This window comes from Pristiophorus japonicus, chromosome 10 (assembly GCF_044704955.1).
Source record: "Pristiophorus japonicus isolate sPriJap1 chromosome 10, sPriJap1.hap1, whole genome shotgun sequence".
NCBI lineage: Eukaryota > Metazoa > Chordata > Chondrichthyes > Pristiophoridae > Pristiophorus > Pristiophorus japonicus.
The window spans coordinates 77,072,618-77,096,207 of NC_091986.1; positions in this window are offsets into that span (position 1 = coordinate 77,072,618).

Consider the following 23,590-nt stretch of genomic DNA (forward strand, 5'->3'; position numbering starts at 1 on the left):
CTGCGAATTGTGAGACATTGCTTATGTCCCCTGATGCAGCCTGGAAGGAGCCGGAGGCAGAGAACGTGAGTGCCGGACAGTGCAACCTTGCTGCCGATTCAGGAGAAGGCATATCTCTGCAACAACCTCCTTTCGGAAGTGCAGCCTTCTGACACACTACTCCTCGGACAGGTCCAGGTGTGAGCGTTGCCTATGGTAAACCTCCTGCCCCGATGTCTAGGGGCTCTCCTCCTTCGGCTGCCGACATGTCCAACAGCCCTACTCTCTTCACGATGCCTTGCTAGAGCATGTAGAATGCGACGCTGGTGAATAAGTAATGCCCCCATTATAAATAAGTTTCTCTCAAGCTGAACTGGTATGTCTGTCTGCCATTGCAAACTCGGAGGCTCTACCACCATGCTATGTGTAAACGTTGCACTGACTGTGGCCTCCGACCAAAGTGCTTCCTCATCCCTTTAAGTTGCCACCAGTGAATGACTCTGGAAGCCTGCACCAACTGTTTTCCCAAACATTGTTCTTGGCGCCGCTAAATGAGGCAGCCACAACTAATTTTCCGACTGGGGCGCAAGCGCGGGCGTTGAACCAGGACTGACGTCAGGATCGCACTGATCATCCGCAGCCAGACACTGCTGGTTTGTGCCCCCAGTGAGCCTCTAATGAATTTTCGGTCTGGGTGCTAAAAGCTGCGTGACCGGTCGGTAAAAGGTTACGCTCCCATTAATGCCCCCTCTGGCCGCTAACTGATACAATAGACAACCGAAAATCCAGCCCAAGGTGTTACATATTTTTTTACATTTCCTTTCTGTCTGTTTCTCTCTTTCTCTTAATCTAATCTTTCTTTCCCTTTCTTTAATTCACTATCTGTACCTGATTTGACGTTGAATTCAGCCACTCTAAGTTACGCTTCCTTCTCAGTCCTGGTGCTGTTATTTTAACAATCCTTCAGTCTGATTGGTTAAGGAGATACACACTTGCTTGCATTGTTCACTATGGTCCCAGAGTCCCTGTTCCCCTCACTGCACTGTTATCAATTCACACTTTCAGCAACTTGCCACACAAAAATTAAAAACCTAATTGTGCAAAGGTAAGCTTAATTAATGGCAGATGCTGTTCGATGCCCTGTTACAGCAAATTATGGCCCACTATTTTTTAACGGAATGATGAAGAGATCGCAGAAGATTCAGGAACAAAAAATTAAAAGACATTGGGCTAGATTTTCTATTATTTTTGCATGCATAACGCCCACTCAACATCCATTTTAACGCTGAAATGAGGTGCAACGTCCAGATATTGCCCATTTAGCCACAAAATGGAAACTTACGCCCATTTTTCAGACACTTATTGCCGAGCGTTACTTTCGCCATGTATGTAACACAGGGAAAAATTAATACCGCCCGCCCACTTTTTTTGGGCGGAATCATCAGAACGGGCGAACCCAACGCTCATAATATCACCCAGCATTACTTTCGGCACGTCTTTAACGCCGAGATTCAATAATACCGACCGCCCACTTTCTTTTGTTGTAAAGATCACATTTGCCGAAACTAGCGCGCAGTATATCGCCCAGCGTCACTTTCAGCACCTCACACACATCTCGCCCACAATATTGCGTGCCGAAAACACCGCTCTGAAAAAGTAGAACCGTTCTGAACTAATCACAGCAGTGTGGGCACCATTTTGCAAATCTCAGGTCGCTTCAGTGAAAAGGCTGCTTCAACTTCGGGGTGGTTTGGATTGTCTCTGGAGTTCTTCTCAGGTGAAGTGACCATCTGAACATACTGTGGATGATTGGGTTTTACTGTAGGTATCTTTTAGTGTGGAAACTAATTGCTTGTGAACAATCGGCATTATACTTTTACTGGAATGGAGACAGCCATTTCTCAGACTGCATCGATTACAACACAGATGCTGCAGAGTGCAAATGGCACACCGTCTAATCCACAGCATTATGTGCCCAATCTAAGATGTGCCAGACTAAGGAGGACGTCCAGACCATACACACCCCGGACCTACAGGGAGAAGCGATCTTACCCCGACTTATCCGAGAACACCTGCCTTCGGAGACTGCGCTTCCACAAAGCGGCTATCAGTGAAATATGCCAGCTCATCAGGGCAGATCTGCAGCCTGCCAGCACCTTCAGGACATCACTGTCCATCGAGGACAAGGTCACCGCGGCACTGTTGTTCTACACGTCCGGTTCCTTTCAGGCCTCCGCGGTCGACATTTCCCCTCTGTCTCAGCATGCCACACATTGCTGCATTAGACAAGTCACGGAGGCCCTGCACACACGTAGGATAGACTTTATCAGCTTCCCTATTGTTTGAATAAAGAGTCAGACTAGATACTGCAAGCTCAAAGTAAGCTGTGACCGTAGTCCTTTATTACAGATCTCAGAGTGCCTCTCCAGCCTGTGAGGCCTCCTTATATACAGGTGCTCCTAATGGATTGTGGGATCCCTTGGGACTCTAGGGGATAACCACTCTGGTGGTTAGACATGGTAGTTACAGGTTTACATACATAACAACACTCCACCGCAAAGTTAATAGTGTAACTTTTTGCAATATGAGTCGATCTGTGGCCTTCCTTTCCCTGGTTGATCGTCTCGGTGCAAATGCTGGTTTTGGTGAGTCGTTGGTTGGGCCCTTGCTGGGCTGCTGCGGAGCTGGCCTTACTGGGCTGCTGGAAGTGGTGAGTCCTGCTGGGCTGCTGCGGGTGATGGGTTCTGCTTCGTGGTCAATCGCTGGGTCGGTTGCCACTGGTGTGCGTGCTGGAGGGTCGAAAAAGGTGGAGTCTATTATGGGTTGTTCTGGATAGTCCGTAAATCTGAGTTTGTTTTGGTCCAAGTATTTCCTGCAGGTGATTCCATTTGAGAGTGTGACCACATACACCCTACTCCCCTCTTTGGCCAAAACAGTGCCAGGAAGCCACTTGGGATCTTGTCTATAGTTCAACACAAATACAGGATCATTGAACTCAATTTCGTGTGAAACATTTGTGCGATCATGATATGTATTCTGTTGAAGCCGCCTGCTCTCTACCTGTTCGTGTAGATCAGGGTGTACTAACAAGGGCCTTGTCTTAAGTGCCCTTTTCATGAGCAGTTCAGCGGGAGGGACCCTAGTGAGTGAGTAGGGTCTTGTGCGGTAACTGAGCAGGACTCGGGATAAGCGAGTCTGCAGTGAGCCTTCAGTTACCCTTTTCAAGCTCTGCTTGATTGTTTGAACTGCTCGTTCTGCCTGATCGTTGGACGCTGGTTTAAACGGGGCAGATTTGACATGTTTGATCCCATTGCGGGTCATGAACTCCTTAAACTCGGCACTGGTAAAGCACGGCCCATTGTCACTTACAAGGACTTCAGACAGGCAAACATGGCCCGTAGGCTTTCGATGGTGGCAGCGGATGTGCTTGCCGACATTATCACACATTCAATCCATTTGGAGAACGCATCGATAACCTCAAAAAACATTTTTCCCAAGCATGGGCCTGCATAGTCGACATGGTCCCTGGACCACGGTTTGAGGGCCAGGACCATAAACTTTATGGCGCCTCCCTGGGTGCATTGCTTAACTGTGAACATGTGTTACATTTGTGCACGCAGGACTCTAAGTCTGCATCGATACCGGGCCATCACACATGGGATCTGGCCATCGCTTTCATCATTACGATGCCTGGGTGGGTTCTGTGGAGATCATTGATGAAAGTGTCCCTGCCCTTTTTTGGCATCACCACCTGATTGCCCCATAGGAGGCAGTCTGCCTGTATAGGCATTTCATATTTGCGCCACTGGTACGGCTTTATTTCTTCCTGCATTTCTAACAGGACAACAGACCAACTCGCGTGGAGCACACAGTTTTTTACTAGGGACAGTAAGGGGTCCTGGCTCGTCTAGGTTCTAATCTGTCGGGCGGTAACAGGTGATTGCTCACTCTCGAATGCTTCCATTACCATAGCTAAATCTGTGGACTGTGCCATCTCCACCCCTGTGGTGGGCAATGGCAGCCTACTGAGAGCATCGGCACAGTTTTCTGTGCCTGGCCTGTGGCGGATGGCCTGTGGTGGATAACATGAGTGCCCATCTCTGGATGTGGGCCGATGCATTCATATTTATCCCCTTGCTTTCCGAAAAGCGGGATATCAGCGGCTCATGGTCGGTTTCCAACTCAAATTTGAGCCGAACAGATATTGATGTATTTTCTTTACCACGTAAACATAAGCTAACGCTTCTTTTTCAATCATACTGTAGGCCCTCTCGGCCTTAGACAGACTTCTGGATGCATAAGCAATTTCCCAAATTCATTAGCTTGTTGCAATACACACCTGACCCCGTACGATGACACATCACATGCTAGTACCAAATGTTTACATGGATCATATAGCACAAGCAATTAGTTTGAACATAACAGCTTCCTAGCTTTCTTAAACGCATTTTCTTGGCTTTCACCCCATATCCATTCATCTCCTTTACACAGTAAAGAGTGCAGGGGTTCTAACAATGTGCTAAGACCCGGTAAGAAGTTACCAAAATAGTTCAGGAGTCCTCGGAACTATCGCAGCTCCGTCACGTTCAGTGGTCTCGGTGCGTTCTTGATTGCCTCCGTCTTCGAATCGGTGGGCCTGATGCCATCTTGCGCAATTCTCCTTCTCAGGAACTCCACTTGAGGTGCCAGGAAAATGCACTTCGAGCGTTTTAGCCTGAGCCCCGCACGATTAAGCCGACGAAGAACCTCCTCCAGGTTCTGCAGGTGCTCGACGGTGTCCCGAGCTGGAACCAAGATGTCATCCTGGAAGATCACAGTCCGCAGGATCGACTTCAGCAAGCTTTCCATGTTCTTCTGGAATATCGCCATGGGTGATCGAATCTCAAACGGGCATCTGTTGTAAATGAACAATTTACCCTGACGACTACGTCTGCGGGAAGTGTATCTGCCTCCAGCTCCTGATGGTCCACGTTGTGGAATTGGAGCTGAGGGTGGATTCACTCTGGAGCATCCACGATGCTGAGAATGACGTGAGTAGCACGTGTAGCAAGTTGGTCTTACCGCAGGTGAAGGGTCCACAGCCAGCTAAGGACTGGAAGACCAGCAGGAACAGCAGTGCAAGGAAGGTAGTGCAGGGGTCCCCTGTGGTCATCCCCCTGCAAAACAGATACACCGTTTTGAGTACTGTTGAGGGGGATAACTCATCAGGGGAAGGCAGCAGCAGCCAAGTTCATGGCACCGTGGCTGGCTCTACTGCACAGGAGGGCAGGAAAAAGAGTGGGAGAGCTATAGTGATAGGGGATTCGATTGTAAGGGGAATAGATAGGCGTTTCTGCAGCCGCAACCGAGAATCCAGGAAGGTATGTTGTCTCCCTGGTGCAAGGGTCAAGGATGGCTCAGAGCGGTTGCAGGACATTCTGAAAAGGAAGGGTGAACAGCCAGTTGTCGTGGTGCACATTAGTACCAACGATATAGGTAAAAAAATGGATTAGGTCTTACGAGACGAATTTAAGGAGCTAGGAGCTAAATTAAAACGTAGGACCTCAAAAGTAGTAATCTCGGGATTGCTACCAGTGCCACGTGCGAGTCAGAGTAGGAACCGGAGGATAGCTCAGATGAATATGTGGCTTGAGCAGTGGTGCAGAAGGGAGGGATTCAAATTCCTGGGGCATTGGAACCGGTTCTGGGGGAGGTGGGACCAGTACAAACCGAACGGTCTGCACCTAGGCAGGACCGGAACCAATGTCCTTGGGGGAGTCGTTGCTAGTGCTGTTGGGGAGGAGTTAAACTAATATGGCATGGGGATGGGAATCAACGCAGGGAGACAGAGGGAAACAAAAAGGAGATAAAAGCAAAGGACCGAAAGGAGATGAGTAAAAGTGGAGGGCAGAGAAACCCAAGGCAAAAAACAAAAAGGGCCACTGTACAGCAAAATTCTAAAGGGTCAAAGTGTAATAAAAAGGCAAGCATGAAAGCTCGGTGCCTCAATGCAAGGAGTATTCGGAACACAGAAGAGGGCTCTGAGCTAGTTAGAATGGGTGAGAGCTCAGATGAACAGAATCCGAAGAAAGAATGCAAAAGGCAGGAGGCAACAGAGCAGAGTAGCACTGGGGTAAGTGTAAACCACAAGGTGATAGGAAGGGACAATATGTATGAAGATAAAGCGGCTGCAGGAGGGGTCAAAACTAAAAATCATGGTTTAAAAACTAGTAGTAAAACACTCTACCTAAACGCATGCAGCATTCGAAATAAAGTAAATGAATTGACGGCACAAATCATCACAAATGGGTATGATTTGGTGGCCATTACAGAAACGTGGTTGCAGGGTGGCCAAGACTGGGAATTAAACATACAGGGGTATCTGACGATTAGGAAAGATAGACAAGAAGGGAAAGGAGGTGGGGTAGCTCTGTTAATAAAGGATGATATCAGGGCAGTTGTGAGAGACGATATTGGCTCTAATGAACAAAATGTTGAATCATTGTGGGTGGAGATTAGAGATAGTAAGGGGAAAACTGGTGGGCGTAGTTTATAGGCCCCCAAATAATAACTTCACGGTGGGGCGGGCAATAATCAAGAGATGTGAAAAAGGAACGGCAGTAATCATGGGGGATTTTAACCTCCATATCGATTGGTCAAATCAAATTGCACGGGGTAGCCTGGAGGAGGAATTCATAGAATGCATACGGGATTGTTTCTTGGAACAGTATGTTACAGAACCTACAAGGGAGCAAGCTATCTTAGATCTTGTCCTGTGCAATGAGACAGGAATAATAAACGATCTCCGAGTAAAAGATCCTCTCGGAATGAGTGATCACAGTATGGTTGAATTTGTAATACAGATTGAGGGTGAGGAAGTAGTGTCTCAAACGATCGTACTATGTTTAAACAAAGGGGACTACAGTGGGATGACGGCAGAGTTGGCTAAAGTAGACTGGAAAAACAGACTAAACGGTGGCACAATTGAGGAACACTGGAGGACTTTTAAGGAGCTCTTTCATAATGCTCAACAAAAATATATTCCAGTGAAAAAGAAGGGCGGTAAGAGAAGGGATAACCAGTCGTGGATAACCAAGGAAATAAAGGAGAGTATCAAATTAAAAACCAATGCGTATAAGGTGGCCAAGGTTAGTGGTAAACTAGAAGATTGGGAGAATTTTAAACGACAGCAAAGAATGACTAAGAAAGCAATAAAGAAAGGAAAGATAGATTACGAAAGTAAACTTGCGCAAAACATAAAAACAGATCGTAAAAGCTTTTACAGATATATAAAACGAAAAGAGTGACTGAAGTAAATGTTGGTCCCTTAGAAGATGAGAAGGGGGATTTAATAATGGGAAATGTGGAAATGGCTGAGACCTTAAACAATTATTTTGCTTCAGTCTTCACAGTGGAAGACACAAAAACCATGCCAAAAATTGCTGGTCACAGGAATGTGGGAAGGGAGGACCTGGAGACAATCACTATCACTAGGGGGTAGTGCTGGACAGGCTAATGGGACTCAAGGTAGACAAGTCCCCTGGTCCTGATGAAATACATCCCAGGGTATTAAAAGAGATGGCGGAAGTTATAGCAGAATCTACCAAAATTCTCTGGACTCTGGGGAGGTACCAGCAGATTGGAAAGCAGCTAATATAACGCCTCTGTTTAAAAAAGGGGGCAGATAAAAAGCAGGTAACTATAGGCCGGTTAGTTTAACATCTGTAGTGGGGAAAATGCTTGAAACTATCATTAAGGAAGAAATAGCGGGACATCTAGATAGGAATAGTGCAATCAAGCAGACGCCACATGGATTCATGAAGGGGAAATCATGTTTAAATAATTTACTGGAATTCTTTGAGGATATAACGAGCATGGTGGATAGAGGTGTACCGATGGATGTGATGTATTTAGATTTCCAAAAGGCATTCGATAAGGTGCCACACAAAAGGTTACTGCAGAAGATAAAGTTACGCGGAGTCAGAGGAAATGTATTAGCATGGATAGAGAATTGGCTGGCAAACAGAAAGCAGAGAGTCGGGATAAATGGGTCCTTTTCGGGTTGAAATCAGTGGTTAGTGGTGTGCCACTGGGATCGGTGCTGGGACCACAACTGTTTATAATATACATAGATGACCTGGAAGAGGGGACAGAGTGTAGTGTAACAAAATTTGCAGATGACACAAAGATTAGTGGGAAAGCGGGTTGTGTAGAGGACACAGAGAGGCTGCAAAGAGATTTCGATAGGTTAAGCGAATGGGCTAACGTTTGGCAGATGGAATACAATTTGGGAAAATGTGAGGTCATCTACCTTGGAAAAAAAACAGTAAAAGGGAATATTATTTGAATGGGGAGAAATTACAGCATGCTGCGGAGCAGAGGGACCTGGGGGTCCTTGTGCATGAATCCCAAAAAGTTTGTTTGCAGGTGCAGCAGGTAATCAGGAAGGCAAAAGGCATGTTGGCCTTCATTGCGAGAGGGATGGAGTACAAAAACAGGGAGGTCCTACTGCAACTGTATAGGGTATTGGTGAGACCACACCTGGAGTACTGCATGCAGTTTTGGTCACCTTACTTAAGGAAGGATATACTAGCTTTGGAGGGGGTACAGAGACAATTCACTCGGCTGATTCTGGAGATGAGGGGCTTATCTTATGATGATAGATTGAGTAGACTGGGTCTTTACTCGTTGGAGTTCAGAAGGATGAGGGGGGTCTTATAGAAACATTTAAAATAATGAAAGGGATGGACAGGATAGAGGCAGAGAGGTTGTTTCCACTGGTCGGGGAGACTAGAACTAGGGGACACAGCCTCAAAATACGCGGGAGCCAATTTAAAACCGAGTTGAGAAGGAATTTCTTCTCCCAGTGGGTTGTGAATCTGTGGAATTCTCTGCCCAAGGAAGCAGTTGAGGCTAGCTCATTGAAAGTATTCAAATCACAGATAGATAGATTTTTAACCAATAAGGGAATTAAGGGTTTCGGGGAGCGGGCGGGTAAGTGGAGCTGAATCCACGGCCAGATCAGCCATGATCTTGTTGAGTGGCGGAGCAGGCTCGAGGGGCTAGATGGCCTACTCCTGTTCCTAATTCTTATGTTCTTATGTAAGAGACCTTTGTGCGTGTTGATGCAGGTGAGGCCTTTCAATGATTCCTCCAACCCCTGCGACATGTAAGCCGAGTCAAGTCCAGTTTCATGAACGTTTTCCCTCCTGCCAGCATCGCAAATAGGTTGTCTGTCTTCGGTAGCGGGTATTGATCCTGCAATGAGAAACGATTGATAGTTACTTTGTAATCACCATATATTCAGATGGTGCCATCTCCCTTGAGGACTGGAACAATGGGACTGGCCCACTCATTGAATTCAATCAGTGAAATGATGCCCTCTCGGTGCAACCTGTCCAGTTCGATCTCCACCCTCTCTTTCATCATGCAAGGTACTGCTCTCGCCTTGTGATGAATGGGTCGCGCCCCCGGAATCAAATGGATCTGCACTTTTGCTCTTTGGAACTTCCCAATGCCTGATTCTAACAGCTAGGGGAACTTACTTAGGACCTGGGCACATGAGGTTTCGTCAACGGACGAAAGCGCTCGGATGTCGTCCCAGTTCCAATGTATCTTTCTCAGCCAGCTCCTGCTGAACAGTGTGGGGCCATTGCCCGGTACCGTCCAGAGTGGTAACTCGTTCACCGCTCCATCGTAGGAGACCTTTACAGTAGCACTGCCAATTATGGGAATCAGTCCCTTTGTGTACGTTCTCAGTTTAGTATGAATGGGAGTCAGGACTGGCCTTGAGGCACCATAATTTATCGAAAATCTTTTTGCTCATTATGGACTGGCTTGCACCCGTGTCCAGCTCGAGAGTCCATTTAATTCAACCTTCAGCATTATCGGAGTACACTTTGTGGTAAATGTGTGCACCCCATATACCTCTGCCTCCACCGCCTGAGGCTCTGGTTCGTCATGATCCACCGTGGATCTGTCCTCCTCTGCAACATGGTGATTTGCAGGATTAACAGGGTTTGCAGCTCGCCTGCACATACTTGGAGGTGTCCTGTTGGTCCACAGCCCTTGCAAACGTATCCTTTGAAATGGCATGAATGGAAACGATGGTCACCCCTGCAGTGCCAACAAGGTGTTAATGGCCTTGCTTTCACCAGCCTTGATGGTGGATTCTGAGTCATCTGCGGACGTGCAGCTGCAGGCATGTATGTCCTGCTCTGCACATTTTGATTCGAAAGCAATCTTATTTTGTTCACAGTACTTGCAGCAGCACTTGTGTTCTGAGAAATTTGTTTGGTATTGTCACTGGGGCGATAAACGCCTGGGCTATCGCTATGGCTTTACTCAAGGTTGGGGTCTTTACAGTCAAAAGTTTGCAAAGTATTACTTCATGACCAGTGCCAAGTACAAAGAAGTCCCTGAGCATGTGCTCCGAGTGTCCTTGAAATTCGCAATGTCCTGCAAGGTGCCTTCGTTCGGCGATGTAGCTCACCACTTCCTGGTCTTCAGACCTCTTGTATGTATAGAACCAATACCTCGGTGTCAGAACACTTTCCTTCGGGTTTAGATGCTCCCGGACCAATGTGCACAACTCATCATATGACTTGTCTGTGGGTGTCGCTGGAGCGAGCAGATTTTTCATGAGTCCATACATTGGTGACCCACAAACGATGAGGAGGATCGCTCTTCGGTTGGCAGCGTTCACTTCTCCTTCCAGCTCGTTGGCCATGAAGTATTGGTCGAATCACTCCATGAAGGTTTCCCAATCATCTCCCTTGGAAAATTACTCCAAGATGCCCAAGGTTCTCTACATTGTTGCGGTGGGGTTCGTCATTTGTATCTCGTTGCCAGTTGTTATGTCTTGAATAAATAGTCAGGCTAGATACTGCAAGCTCAAAGTAAGGTGTGACCGTAGTCCTTTATTACAGATCTCAGAGTGCCTCTCCAGCCTGTGAGGCCTCCTTATATACAGGTGCTCCCAAGGGATTGTGGGATCCCTTGGGATTCCAGGGGATAAGCCCTCTGGTGGTTAGACATGGCATTTACAGGTTTACATGCATAACACCTATGATCACAGAGACTCAGACTGACAGGGCTGGAGCATTCTTCCGCATTGCTAAGTTCCCCAAAGTGCAGGGAGCAATATAGTGTACTCACATCACCATGCGGGCACCTTCTCAGGACCCAGAGGTTTTTCGCAACAGAAAAGGATTTCACTCCCTGAAGGTCCACAACTAGATAATTATGGCAGTGAATGCCAAATATCCGGGCAACTTTGATGAGGCTCACATCCTGCGTGAGAGTGCTGTCTCTGACATGTTTACCAGTCAGCCACAAAGTCAATGCTGGATGCTTGGTGACCAACGATATGGCCTAGCCATCTGGCTGATGACCCCCCCTGCGTAACACCCACACCGAGGCCGAGAAGCGATACAACCAGAGCCACAGAGCCACACGCAATGTGGAACACTCAGGACGGGAGCTACAATACAACCCTGAGCAACTAGCTCAATTCGTGGTCGTGTGCTCCATGCTGCACAACCTGGCTATCTGGAGGGGACAAGAATTGTAAGAAGGGACTGATGGTCCACCTCAGGAGAAAGAGGGAGGACGAGGGGCTGGATGCTGACCTCGGGCCAGACAATCAGGCTGGCTATGCAACCATGTACCCGCCTCCCCCCCCCTCCAGACCGCAGGAAAGGGCCAGTGGTGGCATCATAGCTGCAAGACTCTTAGGCCAGCAGCTCATAAATGAGCAATTTGCCTACAAGAACTTTGCGGTTATTGACAAAGCTGATACATTGCTGTGTGTGCAGCTCAGACATCAATGGAGGGCATCACCTTGGTGCCAGTTAAACTTTAAGTTGATTCAAGTTAAATTTAATTATACCCTTTCATGTTAAGGAATCACCAGTGTGTAACAGTCCAACTATCTGAGACAATGTGCAACAAGGTTATGTTGAATAAAAAACATTTAATACGACCTCTGGTCTGAAATCATAAGTATCGCGGACAAAAACACCCCACCCCCACCCACTTTTTCGAACATTGACATCAGTCAAATGCAAATATGTCCAGCAACACAGAACACAAATGCAAATCAACAGGTTGGCCCCCTCCCCCAATCATAATCATCATCATCATCATAGACAGTCCCTCGGAATCGAGGAAGACTTGCTTCCACTCCTGAAGTTACTTCTTTGGTGGTTGAACAGTCCAATACGAGAGTCACAGACTTTGTCACAGGTGGGACAGATAGTCGTTGAGGGAAGGGGTGGATGGGACTGGTTTACCGCACGCTCTTTCCGCTGCCTGCGCTTGATTTTTGCATGCTCTCGACGACGAGCCTCGAGGTGCTCAGCCCCCCCTCCGGATGCATTTCCTCCCCGCACACATTACAACAAATTGCATACACCGAGATGGAGATAAAACAAAGGCATCACCTTCGGACATGCACCTCACTTTCCTTCCCCCCTCCCCTTCTTCTCCCCACCTCTACCCCTTCCCCTCCTCGCTCCATGCCGCCTGGCCAAGGAGCTCCTCAGGGGGTGCCTCTTTGGGGGGGATGACGGCAGAGCCAATGGTTACATGGATATGGGAGCGGGGGTGCCAAGGAAGCATTCTCGAATCCAGAAGAAGCAGCTTGCTCCTGCCTCTTATGTGTCATTGGCACTGGGGGTGCGGAACCTAGGGATGGAGTGCCGCATTCTGGAACGAGTGGGAGGCCTGTGTCATGAGTGTTCCTGGCTATCGCCTCGAGGGCGTACGCCGTCCGCGGAACGTAGAACGTCATGTTGAGGGAGATGCTGGCCAGCTGTCGGGATATGCCCCCAATGCATGTAGAATCTGGTCACCTATGTCTACATTCCACCTGGACAACTGTATCATCTCTCCACTCTCATCTAGCGCTCATGGAGCAGACCTACTGCATACACAAAACCTCCGCGGGGTCGGTGCCGTCCTGCGGACACCTGGGGTACCCTGTGGCAAGGTGCTTGGGCCCAGTACCTGCAGAGTGGAGGTGGGAATGGCCGGAGGAGCACGAGATGGCCTTCGGGTCGAATACCTTCTGGAGCCTGGCGAAGCAGACTCCTCAAAGTCCGCGCTCTCATCCGTGAACAGATCCAGCTGATTGACGGGTGAGAATCGGACCTACTCAGCACCAGATGTAGGATCGTCCAGAGTCCAGCTCCATGCCTCCACCTTCTGGCCTCTGTGGTCTGCCTTGGGATGCTCTGCTGGCTGAGTTGCAAAACACAAATGAGATTATTAGAGGAGAAGGGGGTGCTCGGGTCACACGGTGAGTCCAGCACTACACACAGCGTATGTACGACAAAAGCACTACCACTATCAACATTATCACAGACATCACATTTCATGACCATCAACACATTGTGCATTGCAATGATTCTCATGAGCCAGCATTATTTATAGGACACTTTTAGAAATCATCTATCATATATGATTGTTCGGATTTGTGGCAGCGATTGCATTTACATCACACAATGGTGTATACTTTACTCACATGGCATTACTTCAGGGTCTGCAGCTGCCTGAGTGGCCATCCGGGGGTTACTCCCCACCAGTGCGAGCACCCGTTCCTCAGTGTCAGTAAGGTCTGCTCGGACCTATTCGTTGAGAGCTTCTTCTGTAAAAGGTAACAGGAGTACGTGGCATGAGATAATTGCATGATATCATTGCTAGGTACTGTCACAGAAACTGATACAACACTGAACCAACAGATGTAATCATGATTATTAAGATAATTATCATTCTTTAACTAAAGACGTGCACCGTGACCGCAGGCTTTGAGTACAACATTCCCGATAAAAATGAAAGACCTCACATCAGATGATAGTCATTCATGACTCTTACAAATCAAATTATATAAATACATAAGTACATGTAAATAAATGTAATACTTACTCTTGCGGATCTGACAAGGTTGTTCCATTGCTTTCGGCATTGGTTGCCCTCATGCACCTCATTGTTCACCGACGAGACCACCTCTGCTATCTTGGCCCATATCTTCTGGTAAGCCTTTGGGGTGGGCTTCCCACGCCCTCCCTGTGTCAAATCACCCCAGCATGACTGGACCTCCTGTATGAGGGTGGCATTAGCCTCGTCCAAGAGCCTCCTGTCTCTATTGCATCCTTCAATGTGCTCCTCTCCCAGCTCACTGCTCTTACCAGCGTTAGTCTCCACAGCGTGCTGTGTCGCCTCCTCCACGCCCTCCATTATAGGCACCAAATTCTGGAAAATATCTGTCTGCTAACAGCTAATTTTTGTTTCCCTATTTTCTCTAAAGCTCAAACGCTTTCTGCTTCCTCCCAAAGCAATCACACCACACCCACACACGCCTTCATGCCCTCTCAGCTCCCTTTCTCTCTGTTTCCTCTTATGTGCATGTAATGATGACCGTTAACTTTTTGAATCGCGGGAATCGAGTGTTGCCATGCCATTGCTAAGGATGGCAACAGTTTACGGCAGAAAGTCAGAGAGATTTAACGCTAACGCCCATTTCAGATCGCTCGCGATAACGCCCAATTTTTAAAATAGAGACTAGGGGCTTTGAAAATGGGTGACATGCCAGCGATCTGAAAAACCTATTTTTAACCACACACACTGGAAATAACGCCCATTTTTAGGCAATCTGCACAAAAGTGTAAAATCTATTGGGCTAGAAATTTGGTCCAAATGCCTTACCACCTGGGTGGGGCGCCGGCAATGACTCCTGCCATAATAGACAGGAGTTTCAGGAGTTTAGTAGTGGCGGTACAGCATTGTGACCTGAAGTCCTGCGCCCGGAGATTGTGATGTCACCACTGTGCGCATCGCCCCGTTAGCGCCCCAGCCCTGAAATTCACTTTTTCCCCCTGCAGCAGCGCCGGGTGTGTCATGTATGTAACCATAATGTAATACCACTGTATTACTGTATACACTCAAGCTAGATGCACACCTTAACTACAAGAGGTGAACTTGTGGGAGACACTCCTTACCTGATCACACAGGTATAAAAAGGGAGGTCCCACGCAGGGTCATCGTCTTTGGAGTTCTGTGAATAAAGAGTTAAGGTCACAGAGTGACCTTGTCCCCAGAATGTGCCTCGTGTAGTTTCATACTGTAGAGTAAGGAATTTACATTGGCGACAAGAAACGGGAATTCATGACCCATGAGAATGGCCACCGGTAGCACAGAGGAACGTTATTGTGTTGGGGAAGACTGGGACGATTTTGTCACGAGGCGTCAACAAAGCTTTGTTCTGAAAGAATGGCTGGGGGAATCAGTGGCCGACAAGCGAAGGGCTCATCTTTTGACCAAAGACTTACGCGCTCATGAAGGACTTACTAGCAACCGAAAAGCCGGCGGACAAAACCTTTGAAGAACTTAGCAAACTGATCGGGGAGCACCTCAAACCGGCGAGTAACATACATATGGCCTGACACAGATTCTACACCACCGACGTCGTGAAGGACAGAGCATACCGGACTTCGTAGCGGACCTCCGGCGTTTGGCCAGCCTCTGGAAGCTCACAGGCCTGCAGAGGGGAGATGCTAAGGGACTTCTTTATCGAGGGCATCGGTCATGCGGGAATTTTCCGCAAATTAATTGAGACCAAGGATTTGACCTTGGAAGCGGCGGCGTTGATAGCTCAAACTTTCATGGAGGGGGAGGAAGAGACGAAAATAATATACGCGCGCAATTCTGCCTCGAACGCGGCGATGGATCAGTGAGTCAACATCATCAATGCGACTCAGAGCCCCGCAGGCAGGCAGGGGCAGTCCGACACTCCCCAGGCAGCAATAGACCCCAGAGTAGGACTTCAACAGAGACAATGGCAGGCTGAACGGACATCCACGCCATCACAGTGGACAGTGCGGCCCAGGATGGGGCATTGACACCCACTAATAGGGTACTTAAGAGCAGTCAAAGGGACAGTCAGCGCAGAATGCCTGGCTATAGTCCCTTTGTTCCCAACAATGGAAACTTTAACTCGTGCTGGAGGTGTGGGGGAAAGCACTCAGCTAGATCTTGCAGATTTCAACAGTTTGTCTGCAGGAATTGCAATCTCAGTGGCCACTTAGCTCGAATGTGCAGGAAGTCTGCAACCAGACTAATATATGTGGTGGATGGACCAGAAAAGGGTTCTTTGAGGCAGGATGACTTTTAGGGCAAATCAATGGATGCCGAGGTTCAGCGGGTCCATGTGGCGAATATTCACAGTTCATACACCAAAACGCCACCAATGATGAAGAGGGTTTTATTAAACGGTATCCCAGTACGCATGAAGCTGGACACTGGGGCCAGCCAGTCACTCATGGGCGTTCAGCAATTTGAGAAGCTATGGCCAGTTAAAGCCAGTAGACCCAAATTAGCACGTACTGAGACACAATTACGGACTTATACTAAAGAAATCATTCCGGTGCTAGGCAGTGCAATGTTGGCTGTCACACACAATGGGTTAGTGAATCGGCTGCTGCTCTGGATTGTCCCGGGCAATGGTCCCGCACTGTCGGGGAGATGCTGGTTAGCAGAGATGAACTGGAAATGGGGGGATGTTCATGCAATGTCATCTGTGGAGCGAAGTTCGTGCTCACAAGTCCTACAACAATTCGATTCACTATTCCAACCTGGCGTCGGGACTTTCAAAGGCACTAAAGTAGTGATACACATCACCCCAGACACCAGGTCAGTGCACCACAAAGCCAGAGTGGTGTCGTATGTGATGGGAAAAGACCGAGAGTGAATTGGACCGGCTGTTGAGAGAGGGCATCATCTCACCTGTTGAATTCAGTGACTGGGCGAGCCCCATCCTGTCCTAAAAGCGGATGGCTCTGTCAGGATCTGTGGCGACGACAAGGCCACCATCAATCGGGTGTCCCTACAAGATCAATACCCGCTCCCGAGAGTGGAGGACCTCTTCGCCACACTGGCAGGCGGCAAGCTGTTCACCAAGTTGGACCTCACTTCAGCCTATATGACCCAGGAACTGGCCGACGAATCTAAACTACTGACCACTATCAGCACGCACAAGGGACTATTCATTTATAACAGGTGCCCGTTTGGCAGTCAATCAGCGGCCGCGATTTTTCAACGCAACATGGAAAGCCTGCTTAAATCCATTCCTGGAATGATCGGATTCCAGGACAACCTGGAGGAGGTGTTACGCTGACTGGACCGGGTAGGCCTGCGACTCAAGAAGTCTAAATGTGTGTTCTTAGCTCCTGAGGTTGAGTTTCTGGGCAGGAGGGTTGCTGCAGAGGCGATCCGACGAGCACCCAAGCCCTGCAACACATCGGAGTTGCGTTCATTCCTGGGACTGTTGAATTATTTTGGAAACTTTCTGCCAAACTTGAGCACGTTGTTGGAGCTGCTACACGTGCTCCTGCATAAGGGTTGCGATTGGTTTTGGGGGGGACTGTCGGGAACGGGCTTTTGATCGGGCGCGAAACCTACTTTGTTCAAACAAGTTGTTGACCCTGTACGACCCCTGTAAAAAAAATTGGTTCTGACATGAGATGCATCATCCTATGGGGTTGGGTGCATGTTGTAGCAGGGCAATGCTGAGAGTCAACTACAACCTGTGGCTTATGCCTCCAGGTCGCACTCTCAAGCAGAACGGGGATATGGGATGGTCGAGAAGGAAGCGCTTGCATGTGTCTATGGTGTAAAAAAAATGCATCAGTACCTCTTTGGTAGGAAGATTGAATTAGAGACAGACCACAAGCCATTAACATCCCTGTTGTCAGACAGAAAGGCTATCAATGCCAACGCATCAGCTCGCATACAGCGATGGGCTCTCACACTGGCTGCTTGTGACTACTCCATCCGGCACCTGCCTGGCACTGAAAATTGCTCTGACGCGCTCAGCAGGCTTCCAATGGCCATCACTGAGGGGGCAGTGGAGCAAAGCGCCGAGATGGTCATGGCTGTCGATGCCTTTGACAGCGCAGGCTCCCCCATCACAGCCCGCCAGATCAAAATCTGGACAGAGATCCCCTCCTATCCCTGATTAAGAAATGTGTCCTGACTGGGGATTGGGCGCCCGCACACAGAGCATGCTTTGAGGAGGTCAGACCGTTCCACAGACGGATGGATGAGCTCTCCATCCAAGCCAACTGCCTACTATGGGGCAGCTGGGTAGTTATGCCCCAGAAGGGCAGGGAGGCATTCATCAGGGAACTCCACAGCGAGCACCCAGGCATTGTGCTGATGAAGGCCATTGCCCGGTCACACGTTTGGTGGCCTGTAATTGATTCAGACGTGGAACATTGTGTTCGCAGGTGCATGACATGTGCCCAGCTGGGTAATGCCCTCAGGGAGGCCCCGCTCAGCCCGTGGCCCACCAGGCCATGGTCACGCATTCATGTTGACTACACAGGCCCGTTCAAGGGAAAGATGTTCCTTATTGTGGTAGATGCGTACTCGAAATGGATCGAGTGCATTATCCTGAATTCATGCACGTCATCCACCATCGTGGAAAGCCTATGTGCGATCTTTGCAACCCATGGCTTGCCGGACATCCTGATTAGTGATAATAGCCCATGTTTCACAAGCTACGAATTCCGAGAGTTTATGTCGGGCAATGGCACCAACCACATCAGGACTGCGCCGTTCAAGCCGGCCTCCAATTGCTAGGCGGAATGTATGGCCCAAATCATTAAGCAAGGTATGCTCAGGATTCAAGGACCCTCCATACAATGCCGCCTATCGCGTTTCCTGCTGGCCTATAGATCCCAACCGCACTCGCTCACGGGGGTCCTGCCCGCAGAGCTACTAATGAAACGGACACTCAAAACTTGGTTGTCCCTCATTCACCCAGTCCTCACCGACATAGTTGAGGGCAAGCGCAAGTCATAAAACGAGTACCATGACCATAATTCGAGGGGGAGATGTATAGAAATAAATGATCCTGTATTCGTCGTCAATCACGCCATGGGGCCCAAATGGCTTGAGGGCACTGTAATTGACAAAGAGGGGAATAGGGTCATCGTGGTAAAACTCAACAATGGTCAGATATGCCGTAAGCATCTGGACCAAGTAAAAAAAAGGTTCAGCATCGACACGGAGGAACCTGAAGAAGACCATGAGATGGAGCTCACAACACCGCCAGTGAACGAGCAACAAGAGCAATCAGAAGAATGCACAGTCCCTGCGGTCAGCCCGGACAGGCCGGAATCACCACAGGTGACAGACACTCATGTCAGTGTCCAACAACCAGAGCCCCATCTGCGGCACTCCACGAGGAAGCGTAGACCATCTGAAAAACTAAACCTATGATCCCACTAAGACTTTGGGGGGGAGGTGATGTCATGTATGCAACCACTGTATACACTCAAGCTAGGTGCACAACTTGACCACAAAGGGTGAACTTGTGGGAGACACTCCTTACCTGATCACACAGGTATAAAAAGGGAGGTCCTACGCAGGGTCATCGTCTTTGGAGTCCTGTGAATAAAGAGTTAAGGTCACAGAGTGACTTTGTCCCCACAATGTGTCTCGTGTAGTTTCAAACTGTAGAGTAAAGACTTTACAGGGTGAAAGCATCAACATCTGCAGGAGGCATAGATCGGGCGGCCGAATGCTACTGAGGTGAAATTTAAAGACTAGGTAGCTGATGGAAAATATAAAAACAATTACTTTGGTTTTCCCAATTCTGCTCCATTTTCTTCAAGGGGTCCAGGCCACGATCGCTCAGCCCGGCACTCTGCTTGAGTGCTGGGCTGATAGCGTAGCATCTCTGCTCCATTGTGATCCAGGTAGGTTCCTTTTTCTTCTCCAGAGTCGGCAGCATGAGACCTTCCCTTTAAGTGAGGGACGAGCCCCTCAACCACTGCTTGATTTAGCACTCCACTTCCTTCCGGGTGTGGTAACCCACATTTTTTGAAATGGGTGTGATTTCAATGCCTGCCGCTAAGTTTCACACCTCCCTACTTTTACCACCCCCAAACAGGAGCGATACTGAATTTTACCCCCATTGATTGCTATTGGAGCGGATTCTGATGAATAACAAATCAAACACCCCTCCTTCACAAGTATCTTTCTGTCTTCACATTGCTCCTTGATGACTCAATAATTCAATGCCCCTCAGCTGTGCTGTGTGCAGCTCCAGCTTCAACCACAGCAACTCAATTCAAAGTCTAATGCATTTTTTTAAATTCATTCTCACGGTGTAGGCTGGCATTCATTGCTCATCCCTCATTGCCCTGAGAATATGGAGGAGAGCCTTCTTTTTGAAATGCTGCAGTCCATTCTTTGTAGCTTTTTGATATAACTGACTGGCTTGTCAGTCCACTTTAGAGGGCAGTTAATAGACAACCATGTTGGTATGGGACTGGAGTCATTTATTAGACCGGGTAAGGATGGCAGCTTTCCTTCGCTAAAGGATGTTAATGAACCAGTTGGGTATTTATGACAATTCAACAGCTTCATTATCACTTACATTGCATTTTATGTATAATTTTAAACTAAACTGAAATTGCTGTAGCAGGATTTGAACTCATATTCTTAAGATGGTAATTCTAGTGCTGGTCAAGTAACATAACCACTACACTACTCTACCCACATCACAAGTGCGTGTGTGGAAAGGGGGACACATTTTGTTTTAAGTTAACAAAACAGGAGACTGGAACACATCCTGTGTACAATTTGGGGACTGCACAGGAAATTGGTCAACAGGTTGTTTCTAGTTGTGGAAGAGACTTGTAAAATTCCCAAGTTTATGTTCCAGTTCTGTCTGTCTCCTGTGGGCTGTAAGCACTGGGAGATGAGTTCTGTCAGGCCTGTAGAGGTGGAACTCCTTTATGTCTGTCTGACACCACATCCGCTCCATCACCAAGATTGCCTGCTTCCACCTCCGTACCATCACCGGTCTCCAGCCATGCCTCAGCCCATCTGCTGCTGAACCCCTCATCCATGCCTTTGTTACCTCAATACTTGACTACACCAATGCTTTCCTAGCCAACCTCTTACCTTGCACCTTCTGTAAACTACAGCTCCTCCAAAACACTACTGCCTGTATCCTAATTCGCACTAAGTTCTGTTCACCCATCACCCTGTGCTCGCTGACTTACATTGCCTTCCACTCCGGCAATGCCTTGATTTTCAAATTCTCATCCTTGTTTTTTAATTCATCTATGGCCTTGCCCTTCCCTATCTCTGTAACCTCCTCTAGCCCTACAACCATATGAGATCTCGGCGCCCCTCCTCTTTGCCTCTTGCGCATCCACGATTTTAATCGCTCCAGCATTGGTAGGCGTGCCTTCAATTGCCCAGGCCATAAGTTCTGAAATTCCCTCCCTAACCCTCTCCATCTCTCTTTCTGCCTTTAAGCCAATTCTGAAAACCTACCTCTTTGACCAAGCATCTGTCCTAAATTCTCCTTATGTGACTCGGTGTCAAATTCTGCTTGATAACGTTCATGTGAGGTATCTTGAGGTTTTATTCTATGTTAAAGGTGCTATATAAGTGGAAGTTGTTGTTGACTCAGCTGCTTAATGTGCAATGTCCTACACATATCTGAGATTTGAATGCTCATTGTACAGAGCATTGGAATCTTATGTAGTTATACTGTAAGAGAATTTATACAGGGTTCCAGTGCCATATAATTGTGCTTTAAAACTGGAAATAACTCCTTCACTGATCCTCACGACATTGGATGTGACTCATCCTGGTCCTGATTTTTAAAAATTCATTCATGTGGACATCTTATTGCCCATCTTGAATTGCTCTTGAGAAGCTGGTGATGAGCTGACTTCTTGAACTGCTGCAGCCCTTGAGGTGAATGTACTTACGGGAACAGTAGAATGGCAGTTATATTACTGGAGTAGTAATCCAAAAGCCTATACTCATGATCCACATACATGAGTTCAAATCCCACCATGGCATCTGAGGAATTTAAATTCAGTTTATTAAATAAATCTGGAATAAAAAGCTAGTATCAGTAATGGTGACCATGAAACTATCGGATTGTTGTAAAAATCCATCTGGATTACTAATGTCTTTTAGGGAATTAAATATGCTGTCCTAGTCTGGCCTATAGAATCATCATAGAATCATAGACGTTTACAGCACAGAAGGAGGCCATTTCGGCCCATCATGTCCATGCCGGGCAATAAAAGGCAAACTATATGTTACTCCAGACCCACAGCAATGTGGTTTACTCTTCATTGCACTCTGAAATGGCTTAGCAAACCACTCAATTGAACACAATCGCTGCGAGAAACAATACTGCAACGGTTCAAGAAGACGGCTCACCACCACCTTAGCATGGGCAATTAGGGATGGACAATAAATGCTGGCCTTGCCAGCGATGCCCACAGCCCAGGAATTAATTATAAAAAACTCCCATAGTGCTGTTAGGGAGTTCCAGGATCTTGACCCAGCGATGATGAAGGAACGGCAATATGTTTCCCAGTCAGGATGGTGTGTAAATTGTAGAGGAACTTGCAGGTGATGGTGTTTCCATGTTCCTGCTGCCCTTATCCATCTAGGTGGTCGAGGTCATGGATTTGGGAGGTGTTGTTGAAGAAGCCTTGGTGAGTTGCTGCACTGCATCCTGTAGATAGTACACACTGCAGAGATGGTGCAGTGTGGTGGAGGGAGTGAAAGTTTAAGGTGGTGGATGGGGTGCCAATCAAGCGGGCAGCTTTGTCCTGGATGGTGTCGAGCTTCTTGAGTGTTGTTGAAGCTGCACTCATTCAGGCAACACTCTTGACGTGTGCCTTGTAGATGGTAGAAAGTTATTGGGAAGTCAGGAGATGAGTCACTCACTGTAGAGTACCCAACCTCGTACCTACGCTTGTGCCATAGTATTTATGTGCTGGGCCAATTAAGTTTCTGGTCAATTATGACCCTCAGGATGTTGATGGTGGGAGAATTGATGATGGTAATGCCATTAAATATCTTTACAGCTCTCTCAAAAGGTCAGAAGTGGGAATGTTCGCTGAAGATGGTTGGGCCAAGGATACCGCCATGAGGAACTCCTGCAGCGTTGCCCTGGGGCTGTGATGATTGACCTCTAACAACCATAACCATTTACTTTGTGCTAGAAATGACTCCAGCCAGTGAAGAATTTTCCCCCTGATTACGATTAATTTCAATTTTACTCGAGCTCCTTGACACCACACTTGGTTAAATGCTGCCTTGATGTCAAAAGGAGTAAATCTCCCTTCAACTCTGGAATTCAACTCTTTTGTCCATGCTTTGACCAAGGCTGTAATGTGGTCTGGAGCTGAATGGTCCTTGCGGAACCCAAACTGAGCATTGGTGAGCAGGTTATTGGTGAGTAAGTGCTGCTTGATTTCACTGTCGAAGACACCTTCCATCAGTTTGCTGATGATTGAGAGTAGACTGACAGTAGTCGGATACGATTTGTCCTGCATTTTGTGGACAGAACATACCTGGGCAATTTTCCACTTTGTTGAGTAGGTGTCATTGTTGTATCTGTACTGGAACAGATTGGCTTAGAGGCACGGCAAGCAACAGCTGTAATGTAAGTCTGTAGAAATTATTAAATGTTCTCAATTTTTCAAACAGTTGCAAAGGACGTTTGACTAAATCATTCAAGAACAGCAACAACGAAAATTAGAATCGTAACAGTTAAAAGAGGAATATAAATATCAATAAATGA